This window comes from Pteropus alecto, unplaced genomic scaffold (genome assembly GCF_000325575.1).
Source record: "Pteropus alecto unplaced genomic scaffold, ASM32557v1 scaffold61, whole genome shotgun sequence".
In the NCBI taxonomy this organism is placed as follows: Eukaryota; Metazoa; Chordata; class Mammalia; order Chiroptera; family Pteropodidae; genus Pteropus; species Pteropus alecto.
The window spans coordinates 17,166,040-17,178,987 of record NW_006434835.1 but is presented as its reverse complement, the minus strand read 5'-3'; positions in this window follow the sequence as shown (position 1 = coordinate 17,178,987).

Here is a 12,948-nt window from a genome sequence, read left to right as displayed (position 1 = left end):
GAAAGCGTTTCCAATTATCCAGCCCTGGGCTGGCAGCCGGGCCCAGGGGAAGCAGATTTGCCTCCTTCGGTCCTTTAGAAGGCTCCTCGCTTTCCCTCCTGCGACAGCCATGAATTGACACTGCTCTGGGGGGCGGGGGGCGCGCAGTTTTCCCTATGGCCCTGCCATCTAGCTGCCTAGCTGCAGCCCCTGACTCTGGAAAGCGGGAGGAACAAGGCCGCAGGATACAGTTGCCATCCCCACAGCGGGCCTGGTGAGACCCACCCACAGGCCAAGCTTAGGTGACAGACACTGGGACCAATGACAAGACTCTTGGCTTCTCTGGAAGCCATCTGGCCCAACGCTCTGCATCCTGGCTGGACTGCCGTTCGAGATCTGCTCAAAAAGAGCATGGCCCCAGGGAGGACCCCATCCCTGGGAGCCCCAGAGGCCGGGGCCTCATCCGTTCATCTCAGCAGCCTCCAGGGCACTGAACCCACAGTCGGGCTAAGTGTCCATTTGCTGACCTGTCTCCTCCTGCTGCGTGGGGCCAGGGATGGGCTGGGGCGGAGTGGGCCGTGCAAGCACTGACGGGGCAGAGGGGTGGCCTGGGAGTTGACGCAGGGGTGGCTGTTGAGCAATGATGGGGATTGAATGGGGGGCAGGGAGGATGGGTCCAGTAGGTGGATTTAAGAGAGATTTTGGAGGTAGAATAAATAGGACCAGAGACCGGATGGATGTGGGGATTAGGGAGAGTGGGAAATTGGGGTGCCACGCCTAAGCCAGAGACCTGAGGCCCTCTGGGCTTGTGCTCTCATCTCTCAACTCCAGGCGATCCCCAATCCCGACCACGTCCTAAGTGGGATGAATGAGGTCGTGTCTACTCAGCTCCAGTCACTTCACGGGGTCAGTCACATGCCTTCTCTACTCATAGCTAAAGTCATGAAAAAGTTTAAATACACACAAAGGAAATAAAAAGGAGCATCATGACCCCTAGGTCAGGCTGGCTCAGCAATCTCTTCCTAAAGGGCTCAGTCCTGTGTCAGGGACCAGTGAACACAGGGAACAGGGACAGGCTCCGTCCCAGCACAGACTGACATGGAAATTGCTCAGGTCACTTCTGCGTGGCCACTTCCAGGAGAGGCATCTGCCTAGACCGGCCTGAATCCAGGAAGACATGAAACCCTCCCCTGCCCCCCAGCACCCCCAGAATCAACTCGGTGGGGTTGGGAGGCCCTTCGAAGGGGCTCACGTCTGCTTCTGGCCCCTTTGTCGCTGTGCACCCTCTCTACGCGCCCTGCGCACCAGCCTGCTGCCGTGACCAGACCTGTCCTCTGGCCCGGAACACGCCTTCTTCTCCCTCCCTTCAGGGCCCTGCTCATCGCCTCCCCTGTGAAGCCCTGCCTGATCCGCCTCGGGTCACCACCGTGTTCTTGGCATAACCCCGCAGCCCTGCCGTGACGACTGTTCTGTGTGCCGCCCAGAGGGCAGGACTGTGTCTGCTTCGTCTTTGTGCCCCTAGTGTCTCATACACTGAAAGCCCTCTACAATGATGTTCTGTATGCTGGCTGTACGGCTGCGGGGCGGAAGTGAAGGAGTGAATTCACGGGAGAGCAAGTCAGTGGAGGAAGAGAAACAACTGGGAAGCTGTGGGAATGGGTGAATGCTCTCCCGGAGTTCTTCTCCGTCCATCTTTGGAAAGTAGAAAACAGATGGACCAGCGAAAGTGCTGGGGATGCTTCTCCCCTGGGCAGGAAAAAGGGTCTCCTGCCCCTTCTCATCAGCAGAGGCCCATCCTGTTCCGTCCTGTCCAATGTCATGTGTCACTGGCCTTTCTGAACCCCCAGGGCAGGTTCCCTCCCTGGAGCAGGCTGGGAACAGGCACGAGGAGCTCAGACCATGCCCAGACCCTGCGCATGCTGCTGGGGTCTGTTTGCACAGGGTCATCTGGTTTCAATCCAGTGAAATCTTAAAACTTTCCACGGGAACATCTTCTATTTTAAACGCCTTCCGGATGGGCTGGACAAACCCAGCCAGGAGGACTGTGAGCTCCTGGGCAGCTGCTGGGGGACTCGCCCTTCCACCCCTGCTGGCCCATAATAGCAGGAGCAGGCATGGCTGGGGGCTCCAGGACCTAGGCCCAGCTCCACTGTGAATTTGCTGGATGAACAAGGCCCTCCTTCCCACTGGGCCCCAGTCTTCTCATCTGTACAGTGGAAAGTTAACAGCGGGGAGCAAGACCGTGTGGGTTCAAATCCAGATGCCGCCCCTTATTTAACTCCGCGACTTTGGCAAAGTTACTGTACCTCTGGGGCTTCCCTTTCATCATCTATAAAATGGAAATAAGCTGATTTGTTGAGATTGCAGTTGGCCATCCATATCTGCAGGTTTTGCATCTGCAGATTCAAACAACCGCAAATTAAAAATATGAAAAAATTCCCAGAGTTCCAAAAAATCAAAACTTGAATTTGCCATGCGCCAAGCACTACGCTGAATCCACGTGGATGAAGTGATGTGTAGGCAGACCCTGCTGGAGCCTATATGCAAATATAGGTTATATGCAAATACTCTGCCATTTTGTATAAGGGACTTGAGCATCTGCAGATGTGGGTGTCCTCTGGGCTCCCGGAACCCAATCCCCTCAGATACTAAGGTATGGCTGTACATGACTCAACCCCTGTGAAGTGCTTTGCAGAGAGGCGGGATATCACAAGGCCCATATTAAGTGCCAGTTATCACAGATCCATAATTTCTTATGTGACACCTTTGGCCATATGTGTTTCAGAGTTCATATGTTTTTGCATTTTTAGAAAGGTAATATTATACATATCACAATATCACATATAATCCAGTCAAGGTCTGGGCAGCACCCCATGATCAAACACATTAGAACTTCCTCACTGACACCGACGAATATTTACCCTAGGTAAGAAAAATCAAGGTTATAGGCAGCCTTACATTTGACCAGGTTTTGCTGCCAAATAAGTTATATTAAAAAACAAAACAAAACCAAAAACCAAAAACCAACCAAACAAAAAAAACCTTTAGGTTTTCAGAATTTTTAGGAGTTTGGAATTTCAGGTAAAGGATTGGGGAATCTGTACTGTCATGACAATGATTCCTTTAGGAGGAATGATGCTGAAATGTTTTCTATTGCTCTGGGGTGGCATGGGCAGAGGGGGCAAGGTGAGAGCACTCTGGCGGGGTGCGTGGCTGGGCATCTTCTGCCCAGTGGGGCCACCCACCCATGGCCTGCCCTTGGAAAGTATCCCAGGTACCAGGGCCTCCACTAGATCCCCGGCACATTTGTGTGAATTAGAATAAAGCATCCCTCCCTAAAGGCTCAGCACCCATGGGGGAAAAGCTCAGCTAGCAGACAGCAGCCTGGTGCACAGAAAAGACATCCCCTCTGCTGGGCGGGACAGGCAAACCGCATGGCCTGACAGAGTGGCTCTACAGCCCGTGGGCACTGGTGGGGCTGACACCCCCCTCACAGTGTGTGGGTGCACTCTGAAGGCCAGCCTGTGTCTTAGGGGTCACGAATCACATAAGCTGCCCCTGGCATGGAGCTCTGGAAGGAGGTCTTCAGGTCAGGTCATCTATCCGGGGGGACCTGAGGCTTATTTCTAACCCATCTCCTTCCCCATCTTCCAATCTGGTCTCGTGGACCAATGTGCGCAGGCTAAGGGCTGTGTGGGGTGGAGAAAACGAGCTCTTTTCATCTTAGGATCCAAGTGAGAGCTCTCGGCCAGTGTCCCCATGGGGTCATCTCTTCCAATCCCTGTCATACAGGCGGGGGTGCAAAGCCCTGGACATTTACACAGAACTTATTTAGCCTTTATAGAACAATTTCACAGACTCTGATTTGATCTTCACGAGAAACTCTACACGAGAAACTCTTCACGAGAAACCCCCATTGTATGTTTCAATAAAACCAGGTTCAGAGGTGAAGGGACTTACCCAAGGTCACATAGCAGCCAATGGCAGAGCCCAGCTTCCTGCCTCTGCATTTAATGTCCTCCCTGCCACACATATACCTCCCTGCCTCTGGGTCTACCGCCTCACAGCTCGTCCTCCTGGCTGCAATGGGTGCTGAGGCTGACACCTGGCCACAGACAGGGAGGGAGAAGAAGAATGGGGCACACGCCTGGGGAGGACCTGGCCCCCAGGTCCCAGACATGCTGGGAGGGAAGGCGTCCTCTGCCTGCTCCACCTCTGGCTTGGTGGAATTCCCCCTGGCTGGGTGCCCAAGGGGTCAACACACGCCTCAGCTAATAAAATATAAAGCACAAACGAGACAACGGCCCGGGTGGATGAAGGAGATTCATTTTAAATTGCTTTGAGGTCCTAGAAGAAGGGAAGCAGCAGACACAAAGCTTCGTTCTCTAGTCTCAGGTCAGTCAGGTGGCTCTGAGACTTACAGTGGAAGAGAGGGCGAGGGAGGAGGCGACTGGGCTCATTGGGCAGAAGGTAGTCACCTCTGTCTTGTCCACAGCTTGTGGCATCCTGTGAGGGAGGGGAGTGGATGCTGGTCTTGCTCCAGATCACATAGCCCACAAGGCAGAAGGAGGCCAGCTCTGGCCCATGCGTGTGAGGCCTTGCCAGCCTCGTGGGACACGATGCATGCACACAACATGGGTGGGGAGGCTGCCGGGCTCCCCAAGGCTCATAGCACACTGCGGCTGGAGAGGTGTGGCAGCCCCCCACGCAGAGTGGGCCAGGGGCCAGGGTGGGAAGAGGCAGGAGCCCAAAGCAGGTGCCAGCAGCTGTCGCAGGAATGGGCACAATGTGAGGAAATGGTCCCAGGGGCTGGACCAGCCTCCGAAAACAGAAGCAGAATCTCAGCTCCCAGGCCCAAGAGGAAGAGTGAGGAAATCGGCCCAGGCCAGGCCAGCGCTGGTGCCACAGCCCTTCCTGTCCTCCCCCTTGGTCGGAGGGGCTCTAGCTTTAGCCATTTGCCCAGAATAGGGCAGGTGATGCCAGTCAGGGCTGCAGGTGGGCCCTACAAGACCTGTGGGCAAATTGGAAGAAGGTGCCCACTGCTGTCCCAGGCCTAGATTTGCTGCGTGGAGGGGGCCAGGGCTGTACCTTCATCTCCCCACCCCTTCCCCAAGCACACAAGTGTGCCAGCGTCCGTGCCCCCTCCTCACTGAGCAGGGCGGGCCTGACCTGGAACGTCTCTGGCAGATCCAGGACCCTCTGTGGTCTTCCTCCCCACCTTACCCACGCGCTTCCCCACCCCTTATGGTGCTTGGTCTCTGCTTCACTGACTCAGAGAGGCAGGTGAAAAAGCACTTAACTGGGAGTCGGATTGGGGTTTAACCTCAGTTCTGAGTTCCTGCCCCTCTGGGCCTCATTTTGCCCACGTGTCTTAGTGTTAGACCAGATGGTCTTGATGGCCCTTAGAAGCCCAGACATTGGGTGACGCATTGACAGGTGCCAGAGTAAAGGTTGCCCTCGGCCCCAGGTGAGGCTCCCTGTGCCTGCCTTCCCCATGGAGTGACAGGAAGAGGCCCAGGGACTGGAGGGCCAGCCAGGAGACAGGCACAGGGGGACTGAGGGTGTAGAGAGCATGGGAAGGGCCAGCCTCCAGGATTTTCCCCACTGCCTGGGTCTCCTGGGTCCCAGGAAGATGCCTCAAAAGGGACTCAAGCTGGGGGACACTACGGCCCTTCCAGAGTAGACAACAGCCCTAGAGCTTGGCCTCATGAAGTCTTGGCCTCATAATGTCTGGGGCTGCCAGGCGGAGCTCCAGTCCTGGAGTGCCTGAAATGAACCCTGTAGTCATTGTTTGGGGCCCCTATTTTCTTGTCTATAAAATGGGGATAAAATTTTTACCTCTTAGGGTTGTCGTGAGGGCAGGAGATGACATGAGTCAGGGTTTTGGCCCTGGGCTGGCACAGGCTGGAATCAGCAGACGGGGGCTACGGCCATCATCCGCCTGCTGGACCAGTGCAATCCCCACGGGCCCAGCCGGTTCCCCTACGGCTCCCTCTACCTGGATGCTTCCCCCCTCTGCTGACAAGCGCCGCCGCTCCCCAGTTACGTTTTCTGATCCCGCAGCTGAATCTATCTATGCCAAGAGCCCTTTTCACCTTCACCATTGACTCCCTCTTCCAGAACGTCCTTGGAATTTAGTTGCTTCCCTACATGGGCCCTGGGGGCAGGCCAGCTCTGCTGCCTCTTGGAGGAGGTTTCTCAGTGCCTAGCACAGAGCCTGGCATATAGTGGGTGCTCTAAAGGAGAGTGTGGAATGCTCGACACTGAGGCTGGCGGCCAGGGCCTTCACAGGGGAGCTCAGGAAACCTCGGTGACGTGCTGGGCCAGTGGATGGGGCCCCAGGCCTGACTGAGCCGGGCCTGCAGCCTCCCAGGCTGGCCAGGTGTGCCTGGGCTCCTTCATAATACTGAGAATAGTAACAGCAGTGTCCATCCACTGGGCCTTATTACAGCCATTATCTTGCTCAATAGGTATAACCAGACTGTTAGGTATATGCTATTATCACCTCATTTATAGACATAGAAACTGAGGTTTGGAGAGGTGAAGGTTAGGTAGCCAGTGACTGGCTTGGGGAGGATGTCATCTCTTTGGCTCCAGACCTGGGCTCATAACCTTGACCGTTTCTTGCCTCCCCTCCAGCCTAGGGGTCTGGGCTGTGTTCAGGCAAAGCCCTCAGTGCCTCCCATCAGTCCCGGCTGGCAAAAAGCTGACAGAGGAGGGCATCCCGGCCACTCTGAGGCTCCGAGGCCGTCCCTTCGGTCTCAGAGCTCCTCCCACCTGCACACCCACGCCTGTCTGTACAGACCCAGGTTTCAGGGCACTCCCTGGGGCCCCCACCCAGACCTGCCCCCATGCCAGCTCTCCAGGCTGCTTCCACTCCCAGGGCTCGCAGCCAGGCGGTGAATGCAGCCGGGCTCAGGCTCCCTGCTTCCTGCTGCACCCTCCAGGCAGGTGTGGCCTTCGCTTGCTCAGCCCCCTGTTCATGCTTTGTGCCCACGGGTCTCGACGCTTGAGGAAGCGTCTGCAAATGTTTTCTCACATCCTTCTCTTCCTGTTCACTCCGTTCTAGTATCTCCCCCTGCTCAGAAGTTGCCCTCTACCCTTGCTGGCTGACCTCAGCCACCGCACCGAATCTTCCTTCAACATCACTTTGATGCTGTCCCCCCCCTGCTCTCAAGCCTCAGGGGCTCCCTATTTCCTCTTGCCACACATGGACACCCCAGCCTTCCTGGGAAGGAAGCCAACCTTTCAATGACTGCTTCACTTCTCACTCCCTACCCTCGGCTCAGCCCGGAAATGCCACCCCTTCCTCATTGTCTCATCAAGGACACCTACCCTAGAGCTTCCTCTTCCACCCTGCCAGAATACTCCGGCACATTCTCCCATTTTCCCCTGCTCTGAAGTCTAGGAGGCATGAACTGGCTCCTCACCCACAAATGTTTCCTGTTGTTTGCTGATTGATCGCCTTGGGTTAGTCTTGCCCAAGTGCCTTTCCTATAGTAGGTTATAAGTCATTATTTATGGGATATATTTATAAGAAGTAAATCAAGAAATAATTCAAATAGCCAAAAATAAGGGAAGTGGTATGTGAACAATGGCAAGAAATAAGAGGTTGATATTCTAAAGGTGGTAGTAAAGACCAGCAAAATGGCAAACACTTATGAAATGTTAGGTAAAAAGCAAAACAGGATACCAATTGTTTTATATTGTTTTCAAACATGTTAAAAATGAATAGCAGAAAGACTGGAAGGAAATTCCTTTATTCCTCAGGCCTCGGCTGGGATATCATTTCCTGCCACAGAATAGGTACAAATATTAGTTGCACAGTGTTGACACCTACACACTAAATGTGGTTCTGTCAGGATGGGTTGTGTGTGATTTCTGTTCTCTGCTCCTTTTGTAATGGGCAAAACACATCATTACTCACTACTAACAGTTTTGATGGGGATGATGTGGGAGGGTGGGTGACTCGTTCTGACTGTGACACCTGTCCAGGTGCCCGCCTTCCAGGTCGTAGCCCCCTCGGGCTGATCCAGGACCGCAGAGGCTGAGCTTTCAGGCAGGCCCTTCTCACGTCCCACTGTTTGCCTACCTCAGGTCCTCTAGGGCTGAGTGGGAGGGGAAGGTGGCGGCCGTGGGCACACCTGCTCCCTGGTCTCCCCTTCACTGGCAGGTCCGTGCCGGGTGGCTGCAGGGGCGGGCTGGGTTGCACAGGCAGGATGGGCGTCAGCAACCATGTTCTTTGCAGTTTGTGGTATTTTCACCACGTCCTCAGGGCACCTCTACCAGGCCCCGGCCCAGGTCTGGCAGCAGTAGAGACTCTGTGTTAAGTGGGGGCAGTGGCGATCTGCTTACATAGCTGTGACATTTCACGGTCCCGAGTGTCCCCAAGCCTGATCTGCCTTATTCTCCTAACCGGCTCGTGAACAGGGCTCACGATGTTACGGACGAGGGCCTGAGGCTCGGGAGAAGTTAACGTCCTGCGTGGTCAGCCAGGACTCGGCCCAGTCTTCCTGCATCACTGCTCTTCACCTGCCGCCTCCGGATGTTCAGGGACTGACTCCACTGGGTGGGCTCCTGGGGTGGTGGCGGGAAAGCCTGTACTGGGGCTTGGGGATGGGGCAGGTTTGGGGAGGAAGAGGTGAGCCATGCCCTGTCCCTTTCTCTTGCCTCCTCGGGTCTTAGTTCAAATGTCACCTTCTCGGTGGGTCCTTCCCTGACCGCCCTGCTTAAAAGTACACACCCATCCTTCCTGCTTTTTCTTCTCCACTCTTACCTCCTAAGGTACTACACAACTTACTACGTATCTGGTTCACGCTGTCTCCCCTGATGGGAATGGAAGTTCCACGAAGACAGGAATTGCTATGCTTTATTCACTGCTGTTATCTCCAGTGTCTAGAATAGTATCTGGCACTAGGTAGATGCTCAGTAAATAATTGAATGCATGAGAACTAGGCATCACATGGTCCTCAGCCCAGCTGAAGAGCCCACCAGGAAGCTGAACCACCATGAGGCCATGGGATAAAATACTGGTGGGGCCAAGAATCTGTGCACAGCTGGCCTCTCCTCCAGGAAGCCCTACCAGATTTATCTGGGCTGAAAGTAAGTAGGCAGTGCAGATCCACTGCTCTCCCAAACGGCTTAGCATTGCCTCTCTCACTGGCGGCTCTGTACTTGTCTTCCAGCTTTTCTGGGGCAGGGTTGGTCTTGTCATCTGGACACCCCTACTGCCAGGAACAGAGGGGGCACTTCACGGACATCTGTTAAATGCATAAATGGGATTCAATTCCTGCTTCTCCCCAGAAGCAGCACCTCCCACCTCCGGGCACATAGAAAGTGCTCAATAAACAGATGAAGGCCTGCCTGGCACTGTTTTTCTCTTCTATTTCACACCTGTTTAGTCTATTCTTACATGTCCAAGCATGCGCTCATGGGCTCACCAGCGTCCTACTCACGTTAGGCTCATCTCAGTCAAGGCCTCTGGCTCCAGGATGGCCCCAGCACCTATTCCCACAGCCTCTGCAGGCCCAGCTGCCTTTCCATGGGTATAGGATACTCCTCAGCCTTTCGGGATGATGCTACCCTCTTCAGCCCTGGAAACTCGCTTCTTACTCTCTGAGCTGCCCGTCAAGACCAGGGCAGCTCACATGTGAGCGAGTGGGACAAGGGTTTTGGAGAGCGAGCTTTCATCCCCCACAGCTGTGATGGTTACACCGTGTTCATCCTGCTTCTCCAGTTAGACCATGGGCCCGGCCTGGGGCAGACCAGGCTTTCCGACCTGGAGTCTAGAAAGCAGTAAAGGGGTCCATGGCTGACAGTCAAGGTTTTAAGGAAGGCTGATGCTTTCTGTGTGTTTACCAGAGAGAAGGAACCCCCGGCTAATAAAGCATTCCAGGTTTGGCTGGAAACGTGCCACTCAGGGAGGGAACTTCCAGTCTGTGGAGCTAATTGGGATCCCTAGGAAGAATGTAAGGCAGGGTGGGGGGTGGGGGTAAATGATTACTTAGGACATGCAGTTTAATAAGCAAAACTTTTTGAAACAAAGAGTTTGAGCCCCCAGGTAAAGCTGCTAAGCCCAGGCTCAGTGAGGGACCCCGGTAAAAACGGTGTCACAGAAGATCTAGGAGGGACAGGCATCTATGTAAGGCAGGGGCAAAAATGTATTTTTTTTTTTTTTTGTCAGTTGAAGCTTAAGGGCAGGAATATGAAAGGTAAGGAAGGAATAAAAAGGGGGGCAAGGAATAAAAAGGGGGTAAAAGGTAGTAATACCAAGAGAGCCTTTTCTGAGTACCTATTACGTGCCAGCGCTGGTTAAGCGTTTCACATATCCGAACTCTGAGCCCTTCTGCCAGCAGATGATGTAAGCAATAATCCTATTTCCCAGAAGAGGAAACTGAGGTCAAGGGACTCGCTCAAGGTCTCGCCTCTAGTAAGTGTGAAGGCAGGGCTGGACTCAGGCAGGCCGGCTCGAGCCCACAGGCCTCAGCTCCCACAAGCCAACAACTTGGTTTCACCGGAGAGAGAGGCTCCAGTCTGGAGTCAGTCCGGCGAAGGGGTTTCTCCCTGGGGGCTGTCAGCTGCCAACTGACATCAGCTGGAGCAGGTGATGTTGGGAGGCCACTGGGCCTGGGTGGCTGGGGCAATAGCAGGCAGGGCAGAGGAGGCGCCCAGAGGACGGCCTGGGGTGTCGGTGCGGGCGGAAAAGGGCAGGGAGACAGGCGGAGGCAGCGGCTGGGTTGTGCAACCCGTCAGCCAACGCAAGCCGAGAGCCCGCTGTGGAGTCGGGTGAGGAGTCCTCCCCAGCCCTGGGCCTGTGCCGGGCACTGAGGCAGGACAAAGGCCATAAGAGTCACCTAAAGCCCGGTGGGGTGTCAGTGTGGGTGTGCGCTCGGTGAATGAGCCTCTGAGGAGCCCCCCAACCCCCAGGGCGTCTGGCCACAGGAGGCTGACCCCTCCCAGACTGCGTGTCCTCAGGCATGACGCCAGCCCAGGAGAGGCTGTGAATCGAGTCCAAGGTAAAATCCCTCCCCAGACCTACTTGAACTTATGCACCCAAACGACTACTGAACGCTTCGACGTTGTCCTTTGGGGAGGTGACACTCTTATTCCGTGGACACGGATTGCCTTACTCAAATGGTTTTTGGCCTGAGCAGGAATTGCCATCAGAGTCCTGACACCTTTCCTTGGCTCTCTCAGTGGTAGCCTGTCCTTGTGCTCTGAAGGGTCCGAGGACCAAGAAGGCAATGGAGGCAAAGGGCCCAGAAAAGGGCCCGGAATACAATGTATGGTGCTCGAGAGGGCGGGTGTCACTGTTAACACCCACCAACCACCTTAATTCTAGAGGACACCTGTACCCTCTCTGCCTCTGCTCTTCCAGCACCTGTCCAAACAGCCAGCGGTTACCGGGAGCTGGGAGTTCCGTTCTACAGCGCAAGTGTGATCGTGGAGTTGAAAGGGACGGACTTTCTCGGGTGGCTCTGAAACTGGCTCAGAGGGCGTGTTCCAACGAGGAGACTTCCGGAGAGGGACTCTGCTCTCTGGGGCTTTGAAGAAGGGGGTGGCAGATTCCTGTTTTGGAGAAACGAGTGTCTGTCACACCCTCCACATGCCATTTGGCTCGCCCGAGGTGGTACAAAGGCAGCTGGCCCCGAGCGGGGAGGGTCATTCTGGTCATTCCTGGGTTGCTTGTGGGGCCACTTTTATTGTCATGATTAGTCATAATTCTCATGACCCCAAGCATGACCTCTCAGGCTTGTAAAGTGTGGTTCTTTCAAAGGGATCAGAGAAGAATGAAAGAGCAAATGTGGGAACCCTGAAGGAAATGACCCCTGGAGTTACTTCGTATTTCACCTAGAATCAGTCCCTGGCTCCCTCTGTCTTTGGTAATACCTTGGTAAGTTTCCTTATTAATTGCAACAGGTATTTTCATTTTGTTTTCCTCAGATATGAGGCCATTAGCCATTATTTTAACCAAGTGCGTTTTGGACTTTAACCTGAGAATATGACGAGCTTTGAAGTCAGACTTTTTCCAACTGTGGGCTAGTCCTGGCTCAATCATCTGAAAATCGGTTGGTATTTATATATATATATAGCCATGTAGCAGGCCTATCTGCATATGCACAGACTGCTTCAGAGTATGTCTTAGCTGGGGAGCAGGCAGACACACAGAGCCCCTGTGGTTAAGCCTGGCCTTGGACACAGCACGCCTTGGCCTGACTCCTGCTTCTATCTGCTCTCAGCCAGACCCAACCACTCTAAGCCCCTCTCCTGTAGAAAAGAATAACGACAAGGATGTGAAGGTCTTATACAGGGCATGTATACAGTAGATGCTCAATAACTCTCTCTTCATTTGAGAACACCGGATAAGGGAAGTAGACAGACACAGGGAGACCTGGCTTAGTGTAAAGGAGGATGGAAAGGGAGAGGAGGAAGAAGGGAGGGCAGGAAGGAAAGAAAGAGAGGGAAGAGAGAGGAAGTAGAATGGATGAATGAATAAGTAAAGTAAATATACCAGCTTCCGGTCCTTGGGTAAGTTATCTAACCTCTTTGAGGCTTGGTTTCTTTATCTATAAAATGAGGATAATAACACTTACCCACATTTAGTTGTTCTGAGGATTTAAAAAGACAACGTATAAAGAGTAGCTAGTACGGAACATCACTCATAGCTAAGAAGGGCAGCCATCGCCATTACTATCCACCTAGCACCCGTCTATCTGACATCTGGTCTACTCTCCCAACTTTTACTCCACTGGCACTGTACTAAGCACCATGGATGCATACACAAAAGGTGATGTTTTTTCTCATTTTCATTTTAAAAAGCACCAATGAATTAATTATGATGTCATTCATAGAATTCAATGTCATCTCACCATGAGATGCTGTTCTTAACATCCATGTTGAGAACCGTGGGACGAGCCAGTCCCCATGAACTGGGGCAGGTTTGGGGCTGGGGCTATTTATAGGCCCAAG